A 22,646-nucleotide genomic window follows, 5' to 3' on the forward strand; every position below is an offset into this window, starting at 1 on the left:
TGGAGATGGAGCACGCGGTGTCCACCGGTACGCTCGCGGCCTTCCGCGAGAGGTGGGCACCGGAGGGACTGGAGTGCATCATCACGCCCGGCAACCAAATTTTAATTTGATTTTACGTTTTAAAGTTAATTTGTTTTAATTGCCGGTGCTTTTAGTGTCCCCTTCCCTTTTATAGGGGGCACTGGGGAAAAATTGTGATTTTAGTGCCCAAAAAAAAAACAAAAAAAAAAAGAAAAAACAAAAAAAAAACACAAAAAAGGGGGGAAAAAAAATGGGCCTTGTAAATGTCTGGAGTGTCACCCAGGTCGGGTGGCACAGTTTAATGTTTATGTTTCCGCAGGTAGACTCTAAAAGAGTTTCATGCACAAGGGACCAATCGTGAAGCAGTGGAGGCGTGTCCTGCTCAGTTGGAGCTGTGAGCAGTGAGGGAAGCAGCTATCAACTTGAGCTCCTGCCTGGAGAGCCCTGAGACCAGCCCAGGAGGAGAAGGAAGGAAGGGGCTTCACCACAACTTTTACCAGAGGGAGAGGAGGAGGAAGCAGAAAACATTAAACATCTTTTACCATTTCTGCAAGGAGTTGGAGAGAGGGGGAAAAACCACAACATCCAGTGTGGAAGGAGGGAGACTCAACAATTCTACAGGTGGGTGTGGGTGCATTTCCCCAAACAGACTTTGTTGTATCGGTGGGGGGAGGAAAGAAGACCACTGAGGGCCGGAACATCGCGGGGGGTGTGTGTGTGTGTGTGGTAGTGTGCGTGGGGGCTGTGCTTACAACTGGGCCCCCCCCACAATTGGAACCCCCCCCACCCCCCCCACATTTGCCTAGCCTGGGATAGCTGGAGCTACCAGGCTGAAGAGTCATTAATCACCCTATTGAGGATCGTTAGGAGTGCCTGGTGGCTCCAGCTACCCCAGGTGAAGACATCTTCTTCCCCCACCTGAAGACCACCCCAAAGACTTTTGTGTTTTGCCATCTGGGGAGTGCACCCACCCACAGCTGCGAGGGGAGACCTGCCCTCGCAGCCCCCCCCCCCTTCCCACCCCCCTCTCTCTTTCTCCGTTACCCTCTGTTTCTCCCCTCTCTCTCTGAGAACCCTTTCCTTCCAAATTAATAAAAAAAAAAACCAATTAAGACAACTGAGCAGAGGGAGCAAGGCCTCTCCCCAATTGTCAACGAGGGGAGAGGTGCCTCGTTAAGGGCTCCTCTGCTCAGTCAATCTACAAGAGGCCTAATAAAGACCATTAAGGCCTGTGACTTTGGGGTGGGTGTAGCCCTTAAAGGGACCCCGTGATGGCGACCCCATCCACGCCGGTGGCAGGGCCAGCAAGGACGTATGCGCAGGCGGTGTCCACATCCACGGCACCTCCTGCGCCACCCGCTGCCCTGCCACCATTCAGACTTATAACCAGGAAACACGGGGTCAAGAGCTACACTCACCCCACAATGAGCATTGAGGAGTGCGTGCGGGCGATGGCTGGGGTAGTCGGCCCCTCGGCCATTGTCGCAGCCTCCAAGATGTCTGGGAAGGCCGTGTTCTTCCTGGGGTCGGAGCGGGCGGTGTCCCTGGCCCTTGAAAAGGGGCTCACGGTGGGCGGGACGTTCCTGCCGGTGGACCCTCTCGAGGCCACCGCGCAGAGGGTCATCGTTTCAAACGTCCCGCCCTTTGTTTCCGCTGAGCTCCTCCTCCCTCACCTACAACAACTGGGGGAGGTAAGGTCAGGGATCAACCCCATACCGCTCGGCCTCAGGGAGAGCAGCCTGCGCCACGTGTTCTCCTTCCGCCGCCAGCTCTTTGTCCGGCTGGCGCGGGAGGAGACGACGGAAGGTCATTTTAATGTGGTGCACGAGGGGACTGCCTACCGCGTCTTCTGGACGTCGGACGGCGTGCGGTGCCATGCCTGCAGGGAGGTGGGGCACGTTCGCAAGAACTGCCCCGCCTCCAAGGCCGCCAAACCACCGAAGGCGGCCAAGGCTGGCGCCGCCGCCACCCCTCCCCCTAGTTGCGTCCGCGTGCCGGGAGCCATGGGTGCGCGGGCATCGTCGGAGGCCTTTGTTTTCAGGGCCTCCGGCGGGGGGGAGGGAGAGCGTCCGAGCGGAAAGAAGGCGCGGAAGAAGGAAAAACATCTAGAGGCGGGTCCCCTCGGTGCGCCGGAAAGTCTGACCACCGCGCTCAGCCCAACCCAGTCACCGGCGAGCGCGGGGTGCCCCGAGCCCGTGCCCGGGCCCTTGAATAACACCACAGAGGGGCCCAGGCGCGGGCAAGAAAAGGAAAAGGGGGGGGCGGAGCGGGAGGCCTCGGCAGACATGGAGGTCTCCCTGACTCCGCGCGCCCCCAGGAACAAAAAGAGGCACCGCCCCAATGAGGCGGAGGGGGAACAACATCCCTCCGCGGAGGAGGCGGTGCCCGCCGCGTGTCCCGCGTCCCCCACCAGCGCCCCCAAATTGCGCTGCAGGCGCGAGGAGTCTTTCCCCGGGGAGGGTGAGGCAGTCGAGGCTGCCCAGCCGCTGCCTCCTGGGGAGGGCGTGGAAGATCTGCCTGTCGTGGGGGGCGTGGGGCCAGTGGAAGAATGCGTAGCCGCCGGGTCGAGCGTCCCGGGGACCGAGGCGGGCGGGGCCGAAAAGGCCGAACCTGAGCCCGCCCAGCCAATACACAACTTACCCCGGGATTTGCTCGACCCGGCAGAGAATGAAACAATTGATTTTAATGATACTGTAGATGCTGGGCCGGGGGGTGGCAGCGGGGAGGGGGAGGAACACCCACCCTCGCCCCTTACTTTGGAGCTGGAGCACTTGGAGGGCCTGGGGATTTCCTATGGCCGGGTCTCTCCTTGTTCTCCGGTTCCTGGGGCGGAGGGGGAACCCCTTCCGCTGTCATTTCCCGACCCGGCACCATTTTTAAAAGAGCCCAGTGGGGACTCCTCTGCCGACGATCCTGGGGGTGGGATCGGGGCAGTGCCAGGGCCGGTTGGAGCGGCCGGTTCATTTGCCGTACCTTGTGCGGTCGATGGGCCGGCTGCTGGCGGCCACCTCCCGGAGGAGGACGGGGACTCGGTGGGGGACGCGGGTGAAGACCTAGAGACCACCGCCAGGGAGGCGGTGGATCTGCTCGCGGCCGCCGCTGAGGCCCTCCTCGTTCCTGCAAAGGAACTCCGGGACTTTTTGGCCCAGAGCCGGGGTCGCCGCGACCAAGCCCGACTGGCCCTGGAAAAATGGTCCGAGCCGGAGCTGATCAAGGGGTCCGTCCGCGCCGCCGTTAAAACCTTGGCCGCGGGCGGGCCCTTGACAAAGGAGCAGCACCTTGAGCTGCGCGAGCTCGAGGGACTCCTCGCTGGGCTGCGGAGGGAGCGGAGTTCAACAAAAGACTTCGCTCCCTCCCCCACAATAGGTTAAGGTAGAGGTTGCACTATGCTTTTGCCATGAAGATAACCATAGCCAGCCTCAACATCAACGGCGGCAGAGGGGCACGCCGTAGATTTGACAATTTTTCGCTCCTGCGGGAGGGGAAATATGCGGTGTGCTTCCTGCAAGAAACCCACACCGTTCCGGGAGACGAAGCCACGTGGCTCCTGGAATGGCAAGGAGAGGTCCGCATGAGCCACCTCACCGCCATTTCAAGTGGGGTGGCCATCTTGCTGGGCCCGCATTTTCAGCCGGAGATCTTGGGGGTCGAGGAGCCCGTGCCAGGCCGCTTGCTGCACGTAACGGTTCGCCTGGGGGACGTGCCGCTCCATCTCGTGAACGTGTACGCCCCTCATCCCGGCCCGCAGCAGACGCGCTTCTTTGAAGAGGTGTCCGCTCTTCTTGGCTCCGTCGACGTCGGCGACTGCATTGTCCTCGGGGGGGATTTTAACTGCACCCTCGAGGCGAGGGACCGCTCCGGTGCCCCGCAGTGCATGACGGCGATGGAGAAGTTGAGGGACCTGGTCGGGTCCTTCGACTTGGTGGACGTCTGGCGAAATCTCCACCCCGACTCCAGCGCCTTTACTTGGGTGAGGCCTGGAGTTGGATGGTCTAGAGTCGACCGCCTTTACGTGTCTCGGGCGTACGTTTCCTGCGTCCCGGCGGCCTCCATGCGGCCGGTGCCGTGTTCGGACCACCACCTGGTGTGGGCGGAGCTCGTTTCGCTCCGCGCGAGGACGGGGTCCGCGTACTGGCACTTTAACAACCGGCTGCTGGAGGACGTGCGGTTCCAGGACTCGTTCCGTCGATTCTGGTCCGACTGGAGAAGGAAGCAGGGGGGCTTCCCCTCCTTGAGGCTATGGTGGGACGTGGGCAAGGCTCACGTCCGCGTCTTCTGTCAAGAGTACGCGAGGGGGTCGACCAAGAGGCGGGCGGCCAGAGTCGGGCGCCTAGAAAAAGAGGTGCTCGACCTGGAAGCCCGTCTCGGTCAAGTCGTCCAGGACCCGGCCCTGCGGACGGTGTACGAAGCGAAGAAGGCCGCGCTGAAGGACCTGCAGCTCGTCGGGTCCCGAGGCGCGTTCGTGAGGTCGCGGATCCGGTTCCTGCGGGATCTGGACCGCGGCTCCCCCTTCTTCTACTCGCTGGAAAAAAGGCAGAGTGTCCGTAAGCAGCTCTTGACGCTGCTGGCCGACGACGGCTCTCTCGTCTCGGATCCGGAGGGCGTCAACAACAGGGTCCGTGAATATTACGGGGCTCTGTTCTCTCCGGATCCGTCCAGCGAGGAAGCGCGTAGAGTTTTGTGGGAGGACCTGCCGAAGGTCAGCCCGGAGGGCGCCGAAAATCTGGAAGCTCCGCTAAGCCTGGCGGAGCTGACCGGTGCCCTCGCCCGGCTCTCGAGGGGAAAATCCCCGGGGCTGGACGGGCTGACCGTGGAGTTCCACAGGGCGTTCTGGGACGTCCTGGGGAGCGACTACGCGCGGGTCCTGGGGGAAAGTCTGGCGACCGGGGAGATGCCCCTCTCTTGGCGCAGGGCAGTCATCGTCCTGCTGCCTAAGAAGGGCGATCTCCGCCTCCTTAAGAACTGGCGCCCGGTCTCCCTCCTCAGCACGGACTACAAAATCTTCGCCAGGGCGATGTCTGCTCGCCTTGGTGCCGTGCTGGACCACATGATCCACCCCGACCAGTCATACACGGTCCCGGGCCGGACAATCCACGATAACATCCATCTGGTCCGGGACCTCATCCATTGTTCCCAGGAGGCTGGTCTGTCGGTCGCCTTCCTATCCCTCGACCAAGAGAAGGCGTTCGACAGGGTGGACCACGACTATCTGCTCGGAACTCTGCGCGCTTTCGGGTTCGGGACGCATTTCGTCGCCCGGATCCGACTTTTGTACGCCGCCGCGGAGTGTCTGATTAAGGTTAACGGGTCCTTGACGGCGCCCCTTCGCTTTAGGAGAGGGGTGCGCCAGGGATGCCCCATGTCCGGCCAGTTATACGCCGTTTGCGTGGAGCCTTTCCTGCGCCTCTTGCGGACGAGGTTGACGGGACTGGCTCTGCAAGGGCCGGGCGTGGAGGTCGTCCTCTCGGCTTACGCCGATGACGTGCTCCTCGCGGTAGAGGATCCCGCTGACCTGCGGAGGATGCGTGAGTGCCAGGAGATTTACTCGGCCGCGTCCTCCGCCAGGATCAACTGGGAGAAATGTTCCGGACTCCTGGTGGGTCAGTGGCGGGTGGACTCCCTGCCGGAGGAGCTCAGGCCTTTTGCCTGGAGCACGACCCATCTCCTCTATCTGGGAGTCTACCTTAGCCCCGACGAGGAAGCCTGGCCGGCGAACTGGCAGGAGCTGGAGGCCAAGGTCGCCGCTCGCCTAGGGCGCTGGACAGGACTGCTCCGAGTGCTGTCCTACAGGGGTCGAGCGCTAGTCATAAACCAGCTGGTGGCCGCAATGCTGTGGTACCGGCTGGTCACTTTGACCCCTCCCCCTGCGTTTGTCGCCAAGATACAGAAGAAGCTGGTGGACTTCTTCTGGAACAACAGGAAGCACTGGGTCTCTGTCGCGGTCTTGAGTCTCCCGCTTGAGGAGGGCGGTCAGTCGTTGGTGTGCGTCAGCGCCCAGCTCGCGACTTTCCGTCTTCAGACCCTGCAGAGATACCTTTACGTCGAGCCCCCTCCTAGGTGGTGTGCTCTGGCGAGGTATTTCTTCCGCCAGCAGCTCGACCTCAATTATGACACGCAGCTCCTGTTTGTGAACTTGGGGGGTGCCAGGACCGCCCTCCGGGAGCTGCCTGTCTTTTACAGGGAACTCATCAGGGTCTGGAACAAAGTCTCCACCAAGCGCAGCTCTCCGCCGGCTGGAGTGGCGGCCGTCCTGCAGGAGCCGCTGCTCGGGAATCCGTACCTCCACGGCCGAGGCTTCATGTGGCGGTCGGAAGAGAGGGCTGTGGCTGGTGAGGTGACCAGGGTCAGGGACCTGCTCGATGGCGGAGGAGCGGGCTGGATGGCGCCAGTCACGCTGGCGCGGCGCCTAAATTCTGCCAACGTCCGCCGCGCGGCCGATGCCATCGAGTCGCTAAAAACAGCTCTGGGCCCTGACTCCGTTAGGTGTATCGAGGAGGCTCAAGCACGTGGGGAGATCCCGTCCGAACTGACCCCCGTCCGGACGGAATTCCTCATCGGCGCCAAACCCCGGAACCTCCCTCGGGGGCCGGCGCCTCACAACTTGAGCCGCCTCGGGGAAATCCCCTCCGTGCCTTTCAGTTCCGCGCGGAGGGGTTTCCTGTACGGGCTGCTCCTGCACACCCTCAACTTTGCCATCCTCGCCGGCCGTCCGGACACGCCATGGCGCACCATCTTGCCGTCCGGAGGAGGCGGGGGTCCCCGATGGAGGGCACTCTACGCAGGGGTCCTCCCACTATTCATCGGGGACTTGGCCTGGAGGGTGGTGCACGGAGCAGTGCCGTGCAACAAATTTTTAAGCCGGTTCACGGACTCCCAGGCCGCCTGCAATTTCTGCGGTCTGGAGGAGTCCGTGTTCCATGTTTTTATTGAATGCACGAGGTTGCAGCCCCTGTTTTATTATTTGAAGGGGCTGCTCCTGAAATTCTGGCTGCACTTCAGTCCCACTCTCCTGATCTTTGGGCACCCTGTGCGGGGGGGAGCGGGTAGGTCCGAAGGCCTCCTCGTAGGACTGCTCCTGGGCACGGCCAAGGGTGCCATCAGCCGGTCCAGGCAGCGGGCGGTCGAGGGGGTCGTTCAACCTGACTGCCTGCCTCTCTTCCGCTCTTACATCCGGTCCAGGGTGTCCTTGGAGATGGAGCACGCGGTGTCCACCGGTACGCTCGCGGCCTTCCGCGAGAGGTGGGCACCGGAGGGACTGGAGTGCATCATCACGCCCGGCAACCAAATTTTAATTTGATTTTACGTTTTAAAGTTAATTTGTTTTAATTGCCGGTGCTTTTAGTGTCCCCTTCCCTTTTATAGGGGGCACTGGGGAAAAATTGTGATTTTAGTGCCCAAAAAAAAAACAAAAAAAAAAAGAAAAAACAAAAAAAAAACACAAAAAAGGGGGGAAAAAAAATGGGCCTTGTAAATGTCTGGAGTGTCACCCAGGTCGGGTGGCACAGTTTAATGTTTATGTTTCCGCAGGTAGACTCTAAAAGAGTTTCATGCACAAGGGACCAATCGTGAAGCAGTGGAGGCGTGTCCTGCTCAGTTGGAGCTGTGAGCAGTGAGGGAAGCAGCTATCAACTTGAGCTCCTGCCTGGAGAGCCCTGAGACCAGCCCAGGAGGAGAAGGAAGGAAGGGGCTTCACCACAACTTTTACCAGAGGGAGAGGAGGAGGAAGCAGAAAACATTAAACATCTTTTACCATTTCTGCAAGGAGTTGGAGAGAGGGGGAAAAACCACAACATCCAGTGTGGAAGGAGGGAGACTCAACAATTCTACAGGTGGGTGTGGGTGCATTTCCCCAAACAGACTTTGTTGTATCGGTGGGGGGAGGAAAGAAGACCACTGAGGGCCGGAACATCGCGGGGGGTGTGTGTGTGTGTGTGGTAGTGTGCGTGGGGGCTGTGCTTACAACTGGGCCCCCCCCACAATTGGAACCCCCCCCACCCCCCCCACATTTGCCTAGCCTGGGATAGCTGGAGCTACCAGGCTGAAGAGTCATTAATCACCCTATTGAGGATCGTTAGGAGTGCCTGGTGGCTCCAGCTACCCCAGGTGAAGACATCTTCTTCCCCCACCTGAAGACCACCCCAAAGACTTTTGTGTTTTGCCATCTGGGGAGTGCACCCACCCACAGCTGCGAGGGGAGACCTGCCCTCGCAGCCCCCCCCCCCTTCCCACCCCCCTCTCTCTTTCTCCGTTACCCTCTGTTTCTCCCCTCTCTCTCTGAGAACCCTTTCCTTCCAAATTAATAAAAAAAAAAACCAATTAAGACAACTGAGCAGAGGGAGCAAGGCCTCTCCCCAATTGTCAACGAGGGGAGAGGTGCCTCGTTAAGGGCTCCTCTGCTCAGTCAATCTACAAGAGGCCTAATAAAGACCATTAAGGCCTGTGACTTTGGGGTGGGTGTAGCCCTTAAAGGGACCCCGTGATGGCGACCCCATCCACGCCGGTGGCAGGGCCAGCAAGGACGTATGCGCAGGCGGTGTCCACATCCACGGCACCTCCTGCGCCACCCGCTGCCCTGCCACCATTCAGACTTATAACCAGGAAACACGGGGTCAAGAGCTACACTCACCCCACAATGAGCATTGAGGAGTGCGTGCGGGCGATGGCTGGGGTAGTCGGCCCCTCGGCCATTGTCGCAGCCTCCAAGATGTCTGGGAAGGCCGTGTTCTTCCTGGGGTCGGAGCGGGCGGTGTCCCTGGCCCTTGAAAAGGGGCTCACGGTGGGCGGGACGTTCCTGCCGGTGGACCCTCTCGAGGCCACCGCGCAGAGGGTCATCGTTTCAAACGTCCCGCCCTTTGTTTCCGCTGAGCTCCTCCTCCCTCACCTACAACAACTGGGGGAGGTAAGGTCAGGGATCAACCCCATACCGCTCGGCCTCAGGGAGAGCAGCCTGCGCCACGTGTTCTCCTTCCGCCGCCAGCTCTTTGTCCGGCTGGCGCGGGAGGAGACGACGGAAGGTCATTTTAATGTGGTGCACGAGGGGACTGCCTACCGCGTCTTCTGGACGTCGGACGGCGTGCGGTGCCATGCCTGCAGGGAGGTGGGGCACGTTCGCAAGAACTGCCCCGCCTCCAAGGCCGCCAAACCACCGAAGGCGGCCAAGGCTGGCGCCGCCGCCACCCCTCCCCCTAGTTGCGTCCGCGTGCCGGGAGCCATGGGTGCGCGGGCATCGTCGGAGGCCTTTGTTTTCAGGGCCTCCGGCGGGGGGGAGGGAGAGCGTCCGAGCGGAAAGAAGGCGCGGAAGAAGGAAAAACATCTAGAGGCGGGTCCCCTCGGTGCGCCGGAAAGTCTGACCACCGCGCTCAGCCCAACCCAGTCACCGGCGAGCGCGGGGTGCCCCGAGCCCGTGCCCGGGCCCTTGAATAACACCACAGAGGGGCCCAGGCGCGGGCAAGAAAAGGAAAAGGGGGGGGCGGAGCGGGAGGCCTCGGCAGACATGGAGGTCTCCCTGACTCCGCGCGCCCCCAGGAACAAAAAGAGGCACCGCCCCAATGAGGCGGAGGGGGAACAACATCCCTCCGCGGAGGAGGCGGTGCCCGCCGCGTGTCCCGCGTCCCCCACCAGCGCCCCCAAATTGCGCTGCAGGCGCGAGGAGTCTTTCCCCGGGGAGGGTGAGGCAGTCGAGGCTGCCCAGCCGCTGCCTCCTGGGGAGGGCGTGGAAGATCTGCCTGTCGTGGGGGGCGTGGGGCCAGTGGAAGAATGCGTAGCCGCCGGGTCGAGCGTCCCGGGGACCGAGGCGGGCGGGGCCGAAAAGGCCGAACCTGAGCCCGCCCAGCCAATACACAACTTACCCCGGGATTTGCTCGACCCGGCAGAGAATGAAACAATTGATTTTAATGATACTGTAGATGCTGGGCCGGGGGGTGGCAGCGGGGAGGGGGAGGAACACCCACCCTCGCCCCTTACTTTGGAGCTGGAGCACTTGGAGGGCCTGGGGATTTCCTATGGCCGGGTCTCTCCTTGTTCTCCGGTTCCTGGGGCGGAGGGGGAACCCCTTCCGCTGTCATTTCCCGACCCGGCACCATTTTTAAAAGAGCCCAGTGGGGACTCCTCTGCCGACGATCCTGGGGGTGGGATCGGGGCAGTGCCAGGGCCGGTTGGAGCGGCCGGTTCATTTGCCGTACCTTGTGCGGTCGATGGGCCGGCTGCTGGCGGCCACCTCCCGGAGGAGGACGGGGACTCGGTGGGGGACGCGGGTGAAGACCTAGAGACCACCGCCAGGGAGGCGGTGGATCTGCTCGCGGCCGCCGCTGAGGCCCTCCTCGTTCCTGCAAAGGAACTCCGGGACTTTTTGGCCCAGAGCCGGGGTCGCCGCGACCAAGCCCGACTGGCCCTGGAAAAATGGTCCGAGCCGGAGCTGATCAAGGGGTCCGTCCGCGCCGCCGTTAAAACCTTGGCCGCGGGCGGGCCCTTGACAAAGGAGCAGCACCTTGAGCTGCGCGAGCTCGAGGGACTCCTCGCTGGGCTGCGGAGGGAGCGGAGTTCAACAAAAGACTTCGCTCCCTCCCCCACAATAGGTTAAGGTAGAGGTTGCACTATGCTTTTGCCATGAAGATAACCATAGCCAGCCTCAACATCAACGGCGGCAGAGGGGCACGCCGTAGATTTGACAATTTTTCGCTCCTGCGGGAGGGGAAATATGCGGTGTGCTTCCTGCAAGAAACCCACACCGTTCCGGGAGACGAAGCCACGTGGCTCCTGGAATGGCAAGGAGAGGTCCGCATGAGCCACCTCACCGCCATTTCAAGTGGGGTGGCCATCTTGCTGGGCCCGCATTTTCAGCCGGAGATCTTGGGGGTCGAGGAGCCCGTGCCAGGCCGCTTGCTGCACGTAACGGTTCGCCTGGGGGACGTGCCGCTCCATCTCGTGAACGTGTACGCCCCTCATCCCGGCCCGCAGCAGACGCGCTTCTTTGAAGAGGTGTCCGCTCTTCTTGGCTCCGTCGACGTCGGCGACTGCATTGTCCTCGGGGGGGATTTTAACTGCACCCTCGAGGCGAGGGACCGCTCCGGTGCCCCGCAGTGCATGACGGCGATGGAGAAGTTGAGGGACCTGGTCGGGTCCTTCGACTTGGTGGACGTCTGGCGAAATCTCCACCCCGACTCCAGCGCCTTTACTTGGGTGAGGCCTGGAGTTGGATGGTCTAGAGTCGACCGCCTTTACGTGTCTCGGGCGTACGTTTCCTGCGTCCCGGCGGCCTCCATGCGGCCGGTGCCGTGTTCGGACCACCACCTGGTGTGGGCGGAGCTCGTTTCGCTCCGCGCGAGGACGGGGTCCGCGTACTGGCACTTTAACAACCGGCTGCTGGAGGACGTGCGGTTCCAGGACTCGTTCCGTCGATTCTGGTCCGACTGGAGAAGGAAGCAGGGGGGCTTCCCCTCCTTGAGGCTATGGTGGGACGTGGGCAAGGCTCACGTCCGCGTCTTCTGTCAAGAGTACGCGAGGGGGTCGACCAAGAGGCGGGCGGCCAGAGTCGGGCGCCTAGAAAAAGAGGTGCTCGACCTGGAAGCCCGTCTCGGTCAAGTCGTCCAGGACCCGGCCCTGCGGACGGTGTACGAAGCGAAGAAGGCCGCGCTGAAGGACCTGCAGCTCGTCGGGTCCCGAGGCGCGTTCGTGAGGTCGCGGATCCGGTTCCTGCGGGATCTGGACCGCGGCTCCCCCTTCTTCTACTCGCTGGAAAAAAGGCAGAGTGTCCGTAAGCAGCTCTTGACGCTGCTGGCCGACGACGGCTCTCTCGTCTCGGATCCGGAGGGCGTCAACAACAGGGTCCGTGAATATTACGGGGCTCTGTTCTCTCCGGATCCGTCCAGCGAGGAAGCGCGTAGAGTTTTGTGGGAGGACCTGCCGAAGGTCAGCCCGGAGGGCGCCGAAAATCTGGAAGCTCCGCTAAGCCTGGCGGAGCTGACCGGTGCCCTCGCCCGGCTCTCGAGGGGAAAATCCCCGGGGCTGGACGGGCTGACCGTGGAGTTCCACAGGGCGTTCTGGGACGTCCTGGGGAGCGACTACGCGCGGGTCCTGGGGGAAAGTCTGGCGACCGGGGAGATGCCCCTCTCTTGGCGCAGGGCAGTCATCGTCCTGCTGCCTAAGAAGGGCGATCTCCGCCTCCTTAAGAACTGGCGCCCGGTCTCCCTCCTCAGCACGGACTACAAAATCTTCGCCAGGGCGATGTCTGCTCGCCTTGGTGCCGTGCTGGACCACATGATCCACCCCGACCAGTCATACACGGTCCCGGGCCGGACAATCCACGATAACATCCATCTGGTCCGGGACCTCATCCATTGTTCCCAGGAGGCTGGTCTGTCGGTCGCCTTCCTATCCCTCGACCAAGAGAAGGCGTTCGACAGGGTGGACCACGACTATCTGCTCGGAACTCTGCGCGCTTTCGGGTTCGGGACGCATTTCGTCGCCCGGATCCGACTTTTGTACGCCGCCGCGGAGTGTCTGATTAAGGTTAACGGGTCCTTGACGGCGCCCCTTCGCTTTAGGAGAGGGGTGCGCCAGGGATGCCCCATGTCCGGCCAGTTATACGCCGTTTGCGTGGAGCCTTTCCTGCGCCTCTTGCGGACGAGGTTGACGGGACTGGCTCTGCAAGGGCCGGGCGTGGAGGTCGTCCTCTCGGCTTACGCCGATGACGTGCTCCTCGCGGTAGAGGATCCCGCTGACCTGCGGAGGATGCGTGAGTGCCAGGAGATTTACTCGGCCGCGTCCTCCGCCAGGATCAACTGGGAGAAATGTTCCGGACTCCTGGTGGGTCAGTGGCGGGTGGACTCCCTGCCGGAGGAGCTCAGGCCTTTTGCCTGGAGCACGACCCATCTCCTCTATCTGGGAGTCTACCTTAGCCCCGACGAGGGAGCCTGGCCGGCGAACTGGCAGGAGCTGGAGGCCAAGGTCGCCGCTCGCCTAGGGCGCTGGACAGGACTGCTCCGAGTGCTGTCCTACAGGGGTCGAGCGCTAGTCATAAACCAGCTGGTGGCCGCAATGCTGTGGTACCGGCTGGTCACTTTGACCCCTCCCCCTGCGTTTGTCGCCAAGATACAGAAGAAGCTGGTGGACTTCTTCTGGAACAACAGGAAGCACTGGGTCTCTGCCGCGGTCTTGAGTCTCCCGCTTGAGGAGGGCGGTCAGTCGTTGGTGTGCGTCAGCGCCCAGCTCGCGACTTTCCGTCTTCAGACCCTGCAGAGATACCTTTACGTCGAGCCCCCTCCTAGGTGGTGTGCTCTGGCGAGGTATTTCTTCCGCCAGCAGCTCGACCTCAATTATGACACGCAGCTCCTGTTTGTGAACTTGGGGGGTGCCAGGACCGCCCTCCGGGAGCTGCCTGTCTTTTACAGGGAACTCATCAGGGTCTGGAACAAAGTCTCCACCAAGCGCAGCTCTCCGCCGGCTGGAGTGGCGGCCGTCCTGCAGGAACCGCTGCTCGGGAATCCGTACCTCCACGGCCGAGGCTTTATGTGGCGGTCGGAAGAGAGGGCTGTGGCTGGTGAGGTGACCAGGGTCAGGGACCTGCTCGATGGCGGAGGAGCGGGCTGGATGGCGCCAGACACGCTGGCGCGGCGCCTAAATTCTGCCAACGTCCGCCACGCGGCCGATGCCATCGAGTCGCTAAAAACAGCTCTGGGCCCTGACTCCGTTAGGTGCATCGAGGAGGCTCAAGCACGTGGGGAGATCCCGTCCGAACTGACCCCCGTCCGGACGGAATTCCTCATCGGCGCCAAACCCCGGAACCTCCCTCGGGGGCCGGCGCCTCACAACTTGAGCCGCCTCCGGGAAATCCCCTCCGTGCCTTTCAGTTCCGCGCGGAGGGGTTTCCTGTACGGGCTGCTCCTGCACACCCTCAACTTTGCCATCCTCGCCGGCCGTCCGGACACGCCATGGCGTACCATCTTGCCGTCCGGAGGAGGCGGGGGTCCCCGATGGAGGGCACTCTACGCAGGGGTCCTCCCACTATTCATCGGGGACTTGGCCTGGAGGGTGGTGCACGGAGCAGTGCCGTGCAACAAATTTTTAAGCCGGTTCACGGACTCCCAGGCCGCCTGCAATTTCTGCGGTCTGGAGGAGTCCGTGTTCCATGTTTTTATTGAATGCACGAGGTTGCAGCCCCTGTTCCACTATTTGAAGGGGCTGCTCCTGAAATTCTGGCTGCACTTCAGTCCTACTCTCCTGATCTTTGGGCACCCTGTGCGGAGGGGAGCGGGTAGGTCCGAAGGCCTCCTCGTAGGACTGCTCCTGGGCACGGCCAAGGGTGCCATCAGCCGGTCCAGGCAGCGGGCGGTCGAGGGGGTCGTTCAACCTGACTGCCTGCCTCTCTTCCGCTCTTACATCCGGTCCAGGGTGTCCTTGGAGATGGAGCACGCGGTGTCCACCGGTACGCTCGCGGCCTTCCGCGAGAGGTGGGCACCGGAGGGACTGGAGTGCATCATCACGCCCGGCAACCAAATTTTAATTTGATTTTACGTTTTAAAGTTTAATTTGTTTTAATTGCCGGTGCTTTTAGTGTCCCCCTTCCCTTTTATAGGGGGCACTGGGGAAAATTGTGATTTTAGTGCCCAAAAAAAAAAACCAAAAAAAAAAAGAAAAACACAAAAAAAAAAACCAAAAAAAAAGGGGGGAAAAAAAGGGCCTTGAAAATGTCTGGAGTGTCACCCAGGTCGGGTGGCACCGTTTATTGTTTTTATGTTTTCACAGGTGAACTCAAAAGAGTTTCATGCACAAGGGACCAATCGTGAAGCAGTGGAGGCGTGTCCTGCTCAGTTGGAGCTGTGAGCAGTGAGGGAAGCAGCTATCAACTTGAGCTCCTGCCTGGAGAGCCCTGAGACCAGCCCAGGAGGAGAAGGAAGGAAGGGGCTTCACCACAACTTTTACCAGAGGGAGAGGAGGAGGAAGCAGAAAACATTAAACATCTTTTACCATTTCTGCAAGGAGTTGGAGAGAGGGGGAAAAACCACAACATCCAGTGTGGAAGGAGGGAGACTCAACAATTCTACAGGTGGGTGTGGGTGCATTTCCCCAAACAGACTTTGTTGTATCGGTGGGGGGAGGAAAGAAGACCACTGAGGGCCGGAACATCGCGGGGGGTGTGTGTGTGTGTGTGGTAGTGTGCGTGGGGGCTGTGCTTACAACTGGGCCCCCCCCACAATTGGAACCCCCCCCACCCCCCCCACATTTGCCTAGCCTGGGATAGCTGGAGCTACCAGGCTGAAGAGTCATTAATCACCCTATTGAGGATCGTTAGGAGTGCCTGGTGGCTCCAGCTACCCCAGGTGAAGACATCTTCTTCCCCCACCTGAAGACCACCCCAAAGACTTTTGTGTTTTGCCATCTGGGGAGTGCACCCACCCACAGCTGCGAGGGGAGACCTGCCCTCGCAGCCCCCCCCCCCTTCCCACCCCCCTCTCTCTTTCTCCGTTACCCTCTGTTTCTCCCCTCTCTCTCTGAGAACCCTTTCCTTCCAAATTAATAAAAAAAAAAACCAATTAAGACAACTGAGCAGAGGGAGCAAGGCCTCTCCCCAATTGTCAACGAGGGGAGAGGTGCCTCGTTAAGGGCTCCTCTGCTCAGTCAATCTACAAGAGGCCTAATAAAGACCATTAAGGCCTGTGACTTTGGGGTGGGTGTAGCCCTTAAAGGGACCCCGTGATGGCGACCCCATCCACGCCGGTGGCAGGGCCAGCAAGGACGTATGCGCAGGCGGTGTCCACATCCACGGCACCTCCTGCGCCACCCGCTGCCCTGCCACCATTCAGACTTATAACCAGGAAACACGGGGTCAAGAGCTACACTCACCCCACAATGAGCATTGAGGAGTGCGTGCGGGCGATGGCTGGGGTAGTCGGCCCCTCGGCCATTGTCGCAGCCTCCAAGATGTCTGGGAAGGCCGTGTTCTTCCTGGGGTCGGAGCGGGCGGTGTCCCTGGCCCTTGAAAAGGGGCTCACGGTGGGCGGGACGTTCCTGCCGGTGGACCCTCTCGAGGCCACCGCGCAGAGGGTCATCGTTTCAAACGTCCCGCCCTTTGTTTCCGCTGAGCTCCTCCTCCCTCACCTACAACAACTGGGGGAGGTAAGGTCAGGGATCAACCCCATACCGCTCGGCCTCAGGGAGAGCAGCCTGCGCCACGTGTTCTCCTTCCGCCGCCAGCTCTTTGTCCGGCTGGCGCGGGAGGAGACGACGGAAGGTCATTTTAATGTGGTGCACGAGGGGACTGCCTACCGCGTCTTCTGGACGTCGGACGGCGTGCGGTGCCATGCCTGCAGGGAGGTGGGGCACGTTCGCAAGAACTGCCCCGCCTCCAAGGCCGCCAAACCACCGAAGGCGGCCAAGGCTGGCGCCGCCGCCACCCCTCCCCCTAGTTGCGTCCGCGTGCCGGGAGCCATGGGTGCGCGGGCATCGTCGGAGGCCTTTGTTTTCAGGGCCTCCGGCGGGGGGGAGGGAGAGCGTCCGACCGGAAAGAGGGCGCGGAAGAAGACAAAACATCAAGAGGCGGGTCCCCTCAGTGCGCCGGATAATTTGACCACCGCGCTCAGCCCAACCCCGTCACCGGCGAGCGCGGGGTGCCCCGAGCCCGTGCCCGAGCCCTTGAATACCACCACAGAGGGGCCCAGGCGCGGGCAAGAAAAGGAAAAGGGGGGGGCGGAGCGGGAGGCCTCGGCAGACATGGAGGTCTCCCTGACTCCGCGCGCCCCCAGGAACAAAAAGAGGCACCGCCCCAATGAGGCGGAGGGGGAACAACATCCCTCCGCGGAGGAGGCGGTGCCCGCCGCGTGTCCCGCGTCCCCCACCAGCGCCCCCAAATTGCGCTGCAGGCGCGAGGAGTCTTTCCCCGGGGAGGGTGAGACAGTTGAGGCTGCCCAGCCTCTGCCTCCCGGGGATGGAGTGGAAGATCTGCCTGTCGTGGGGGGCGTGGGGACCGCGGAGGAATGCGTAGCCGCCGGGCCGGGCGTCCCGGGGACTGAGGCGGGCGAGGCCGAAAAGGCCGAACCTGAGCCCGCCCAGCTATTACCCAACTTCCCCCGGGATTTGCTCGACCCGGCAGAGAATGAAACAAATAATTATGACACTGTAGATGCTGGGCCGGGGGGTGGCAGCGGGGAGGGGGAGGAACACCCACCCTCGCCCCTTACTTTGGAGCTGGAGCACTTGGAGGGCCTGGGGATTTCCTATGGCCGGGTCTCTCCTTGTTCTCCGGTTCCTGGGGCGGAGGGGGAACCCCTTCCGCTGTCATTTCCCGACCCAGCACCATTTTTAAAAGAGCCCAGTGGGGACTCCTCTGCCGACGATCCTGGGGGTGGGATCGGGGCAGTGCCAGGGCCGGTTGGAGCGGCCGGTTCATTTGCCGTACCTTGTGCGGTCGATGGGCCGGCTGCTGGCGGCCACCTCCCGGAGGAGGACGGGGACTCGGTGGGGGACGCGGGTGAAGACCTAGAGACCACCGCCAGGGAGGCGGTGGATCTGCTCGCGGCCGCCGCTGAGGCCCTCCTCGTTCCTGCAAAGGAACTCCGGGACTTTTTGGCCCAGAGCCGGGGTCGCCGCGACCAAGCCCGACTGGCCCTGGAAAAATGGTCCGAGCCGGAGCTGATCAAGGGGTCCGTCCGCGCCGCCGTTAAAACCTTGGCCGCGGGCGGGCCCTTGACAAAGGAGCAGCACCTTGAGCTGCGCGAGCTCGAGGGACTCCTCGCTGGGCTGCGGAGGGAGCGGAGTTCAACAAAAGACTCCGCTCCCTCCCCCACAATAGGTTAAGGTAGAGGTTGCACTATGCTTTTGCCATGAAGATAACCATAGCCAGCCTCAACATCAACGGCGGCAGAGGGGCACGCCGTAGATTTGACAATTTTTCGCTCCTGCGGGAGGGGAAATATGCGGTGTGCTTCCTGCAAGAAACCCACACCGTTCCGGGAGACGAAGCCACGTGGCTCCTGGAGTGGCAAGGAGAGGTCCGCATGAGCCACCTCACCGCCATTTCTAGTGGGGTGGCCATCTTGCTGGGCCCGCATTTTCAGCCGGAGATCTTGGGGGTCGAGGAGCCCGTGCCAGGCCGCTTGCTGCACGTAACGGTTCGCCTGGGGGACGTGCCGCTCCATCTCGTGAACGTGTATGCCCCTCATCCCGGCCCGCAGCAAACGCGCTTCTTTGAAGAGGTGTCCGCTCTTCTTGGCTCCGTCGACGTCGGCGACTGCATTGTCCTCGGGGGGGATTTTAACTGCACCCTCGAGGCGAGGGACCGCTCCGGTGCCCCGCAGTGCATGACGGCGATGGAGAAGTTGAGGGACCTGGTCGGGTCCTTCGACTTGGTGGACGTCTGGCGAAATCTCCACCCCGACTCCAGCGCCTTTACTTGGGTGAGGCCTGGAGTTGGATGGTCTAGAGTCGACCGCCTTTACGTGTCTCGGGCGTACGTTTCCTGCGTCCCGGCGGCCTCCATGCGGCCGGTGCCGTGTTCGGACCACCACCTGGTGTGGGCGGAGCTCGCTTCGCTCCGCGCGAGGGCGGGGTCCGCGTACTGGCACTTTAACAACCGGCTGCTGGAGGACGTGCGTTTCCAGGACTCGTTCCGTCGATTCTGGTCCGACTGGAGAAGGAAGCAGGGGGGCTTCCCCTCCTTGAGGCTATGGTGGGACGTGGGCAAGGCTCACGTCCGCGTCTTCTGTCAAGAGTACGCGAGGGGGTCGACCAAGAGGCGGGCGGCCAGAGTCGGGCGCCTAGAAAAAGAGGTGCTCGACCTGGAAGCCCGTCTCGGTCAAGTCGTCCAGGACCCGGCCCTGCGGACGGTGTACGAAGCGAAGAAGGCCGCGCTGAAGGACCTGCAGCTCGTCGGGTCCCGAGGCGCGTTCGTGAGGTCGCGGATCCGGTTCCTGCGGGATCTGGACCGCGGCTCCCCCTTCTTCTACTCGCTGGAAAAAAGGCAGAGTGTCCGTAAGCAGCTCTTGACGCTGCTGGCCGACGACGGCTCTCTCGTCTCGGATCCGGAGGGCGTCAACAACAGGGTCCGTGAATATTACGGGGCTCTGTTCTCTCCGGATCCGTCCAGCGAGGAAGCGCGTAGAGTTTTGTGGGAGGACCTGCCGAAGGTCAGCCCGGAGGGCGCCGAAAATCTGGAAGCTCCGCTAAGCCTGGCGGAGCTGACCGGTGCCCTCGCCCGGCTCTCGAGGGGAAAATCCCCGGGGCTGGACGGGCTGACCGTGGAGTTCCACAGGGCGTTCTGGGACGTCCTGGGGGGCGACTACGCGCGGGTCCTGGGGGAAAGTCTGGCGACCGGGGAGATGCCCCTCTCTTGGCGCAGGGCAGTCATCGTCCTGCTGCCTAAGAAGGGCGATCTCCGCCTCCTTAAGAACTGGCGCCCGGTCTCCCTCCTCAGCACGGACTACAAAATCTTCGCCAGGGCGATGTCTGCTCGCCTTGGTGCCGTGCTGGACCACATGATCCACCCCGACCAGTCATACACGGTCCCGGGCCGGACAATCCACGACAACATCCATCTGGTCCGGGACCTCATCCATTGCTCCCAGGAGGCTGGTCTGTCGGTCGCCTTCCTATCCCTCGACCAAGAGAAGGCGTTCGACAGGGTGGATCACGACTATCTGCTCGGAACTCTGCGCGCTTTCGGTTTCGGGACGCATTTCGTCGCCCGGATCCGACTTTTGTACGCCGCCGCGGAGTGTCTGATTAAGGTTAACGGGTCCTTGACGGCACCCCTTCGCTTTAGGAGAGGGGTGCGCCAGGGATGCCCCATGTCCGGCCAGTTATACGCCGTTTGCGTGGAGCCTTTCCTGCGCCTCTTGCGGACGAGGTTGACGGGACTGGCTCTGCAAGGGCCGGGCGTGGAGGTCGTCCTCTCGGCTTACGCCGATGACGTGCTCCTCGCGGTAGAGGATCCCGCTGACCTGCGGAGGATGCGAGAGTGCCAGGAGATTTACTCGGCCGCGTCCTCCGCCAGGATCAACTGGGAGAAATGTTCCGGACTCCTGGTGGGTCAGTGGCGGGTGGACTCCCTGCCGGAGGAGCTCAGGCCTTTTGCCTGGAGCACGACCCATCTCCTCTATCTGGGAGTCTACCTTAGCCCCGACGAGGAAGCCTGGCCGGCGAACTGGCAGGAGCTGGAGGCCAAGGTCGCCGCTCGCCTAGGGCGCTGGACAGGACTGCTCCGAGTGCTGTCCTACAGGGGTCGAGCGCTAGTCATAAACCAGCTGGTGGCCGCAATGCTGTGGTACCGGCTGGTCACTTTGACCCCTCCCCCTGCGTTTGTCGCCAAGATACAGAAGAAGCTGGTGGACTTCTTCTGGAACAACAGGAAGCACTGGGTCTCTGTCGCGGTCTTGAGTCTCCCGCTTGAGGAGGGCGGTCAGTCGTTGGTGTGCGTCAGCGCCCAGCTCGCGACTTTCCGTCTTCAGACCCTGCAGAGATACCTTTACGTCGAGCCCCCTCCTAGGTGGTGTGCTCTGGCGAGGTATTTCTTCCGCCAGCAGCTCGACCTCAATTATGACACGCAGCTCCTGTTTGTGAACTTGGGGGGTGCCAGGACCGCCCTCCGGGAGCTGCCTGTCTTTTACAGGGAACTCATCAGGGTCTGGAACAAAGTCTCCACCAAGCGCAGCTCTCCGCCGGCTGGAGTGGCAGCCGTCCTGCAGGAACCGCTGCTCGGGAATCCGTACCTCCACGGCCGAGGCTTCATGTGGCGGTCGGAAGAGAGGGCTGTGGCTGGTGAGGTGACCAGGGTCAGGGACCTGCTCGATGGCGGAGGAGCGGGCTGGATGGCGCCAGTCACGCTGGCGCGGCGCCTAAATTCTGCCAACGTCCGCCGCGCGGCCGATGCCATCGAGTCGCTAAAAACAGCTCTGGGCCCTGACTCCGTTAGGTGTATCGAGGAGGCTCAAGCACGTGGGGAGATCCCGTCCGAACTGACCCCCGTCCGGACGGAATTCCTCATCGGCGCCAAACCCCGGAACCTCCCTCGGGGGCCGGCGCCTCACAACTTGAGCCGCCTCGGGGAAATCCCCTCCGTGCCTTTCAGTTCCGCGCGGAGGGGTTTCCTGTACGGGCTGCTCCTGCACACCCTCAACTTTGCCATCCTCGCCGGCCGTCCGGACACGCCATGGCGTACCATCTTGCCGTCCGGAGGAGGCGGGGGTCCCCGATGGAGGGCACTCTACGCAGGGGTCCTCCCACTATTCATCGGGGACTTGGCCTGGAGGGTGGTGCACGGAGCAGTGCCGTGCAACAAATTTTTAAGCCGGTTCACGGACTCCCAGGCCGCCTGCAATTTCTGCGGTCTGGAGGAGTCCGTGTTCCATGTTTTTATTGAATGCACAAGGTTGCAGCCCCTGTTCCACTATTTGAAGGGGCTGCTCCTGAAATTCTGGCTGCACTTCAGTCCCACTCTCCTGATCTTTGGGCACCCTGTGCGGAGGGGAGCGGGTAGGTCCGAGGGCCTCCTCGTAGGACTGCTCCTGGGCACGGCCAAGGGTGCCATCAGCCGGTCCAGGCAGCGGGCGGTCGAGGGGGTCGTTCAACCTGACTGCCTGCCTCTCTTCCGCTCTTACATCCGATCCAGGGTGTCCTTGGAGATGGAGCACGCGGTGTCCACCGGTACGCTCGCGGCCTTCCGCGAGAGGTGGGCACCGGAGGGACTGGAGTGCATCATCACGCCCGGCAACCAAATTTTAATTTGATTTTACGTTTTAAAGTTTAATTTGTTTTAATTGCCGGTGCTTTTAGTGTCCCCCTCTCCTTTTATAGGGGGCACTGGAAAAAGGAAAAATTTGATTTTAGTGCCCCAAAAAAAAACACAAAAAAATAAATAAAAAAGGGGCCTTGTAAATGTCTTGTGTGTGTCATCCAGGTCGGGTGGCACGGATACATGTTTTATGTTTTTGCAGGTGAACTCCAAAAAGAGTTTCATGCACAAGGGACCAATCGTGAAGCAGTGGAGGCGTGTCCTGCTCAGTTGGAGCTGTGAGCAGTGAGGGAAGCAGCTATCAACTTGAGCTCCTGCCTGGAGAGCCCTGAGACCAGCCCAGGAGGAGAAGGAAGGAAGGGGCTTCACCACAACTTTTACCAGAGGGAGAGGAGGAGGAAGCAGAAAACATTAAACATCTTTTACCATTTCTGCAAGGAGTTGGAGAGAGGGGGAAAAACCACAACATCCAGTGTGGAAGGAGGGAGACTCAACAATTCTACAGGTGGGTGTGGGTGCATTTCCCCAAACAGACTTTGTTGTATCGGTGGGGGGAGGAAAGAAGACCACTGAGGGCCGGAACATCGCGGGGGGTGTGTGTGTGTGTGTGGTAGTGTGCGTGGGGGCTGTGCTTACAACTGGGCCCCCCCCACAATTGGAACCCCCCCCACCCCCCCCACATTTGCCTAGCCTGGGATAGCTGGAGCTACCAGGCTGAAGAGTCATTAATCACCCTATTGAGGATCGTTAGGAGTGCCTGGTGGCTCCAGCTACCCCAGGTGAAGACATCTTCTTCCCCCACCTGAAGACCACCCCAAAGACTTTTGTGTTTTGCCATCTGGGGAGTGCACCCACCCACAGCTGCGAGGGGAGACCTGCCCTCGCAGCCCCCCCCCCCTTCCCA

This window comes from Pristiophorus japonicus, chromosome 7 (genome assembly GCF_044704955.1).
Source record: "Pristiophorus japonicus isolate sPriJap1 chromosome 7, sPriJap1.hap1, whole genome shotgun sequence".
NCBI classification, from domain to species: domain Eukaryota; kingdom Metazoa; phylum Chordata; class Chondrichthyes; family Pristiophoridae; genus Pristiophorus; species Pristiophorus japonicus.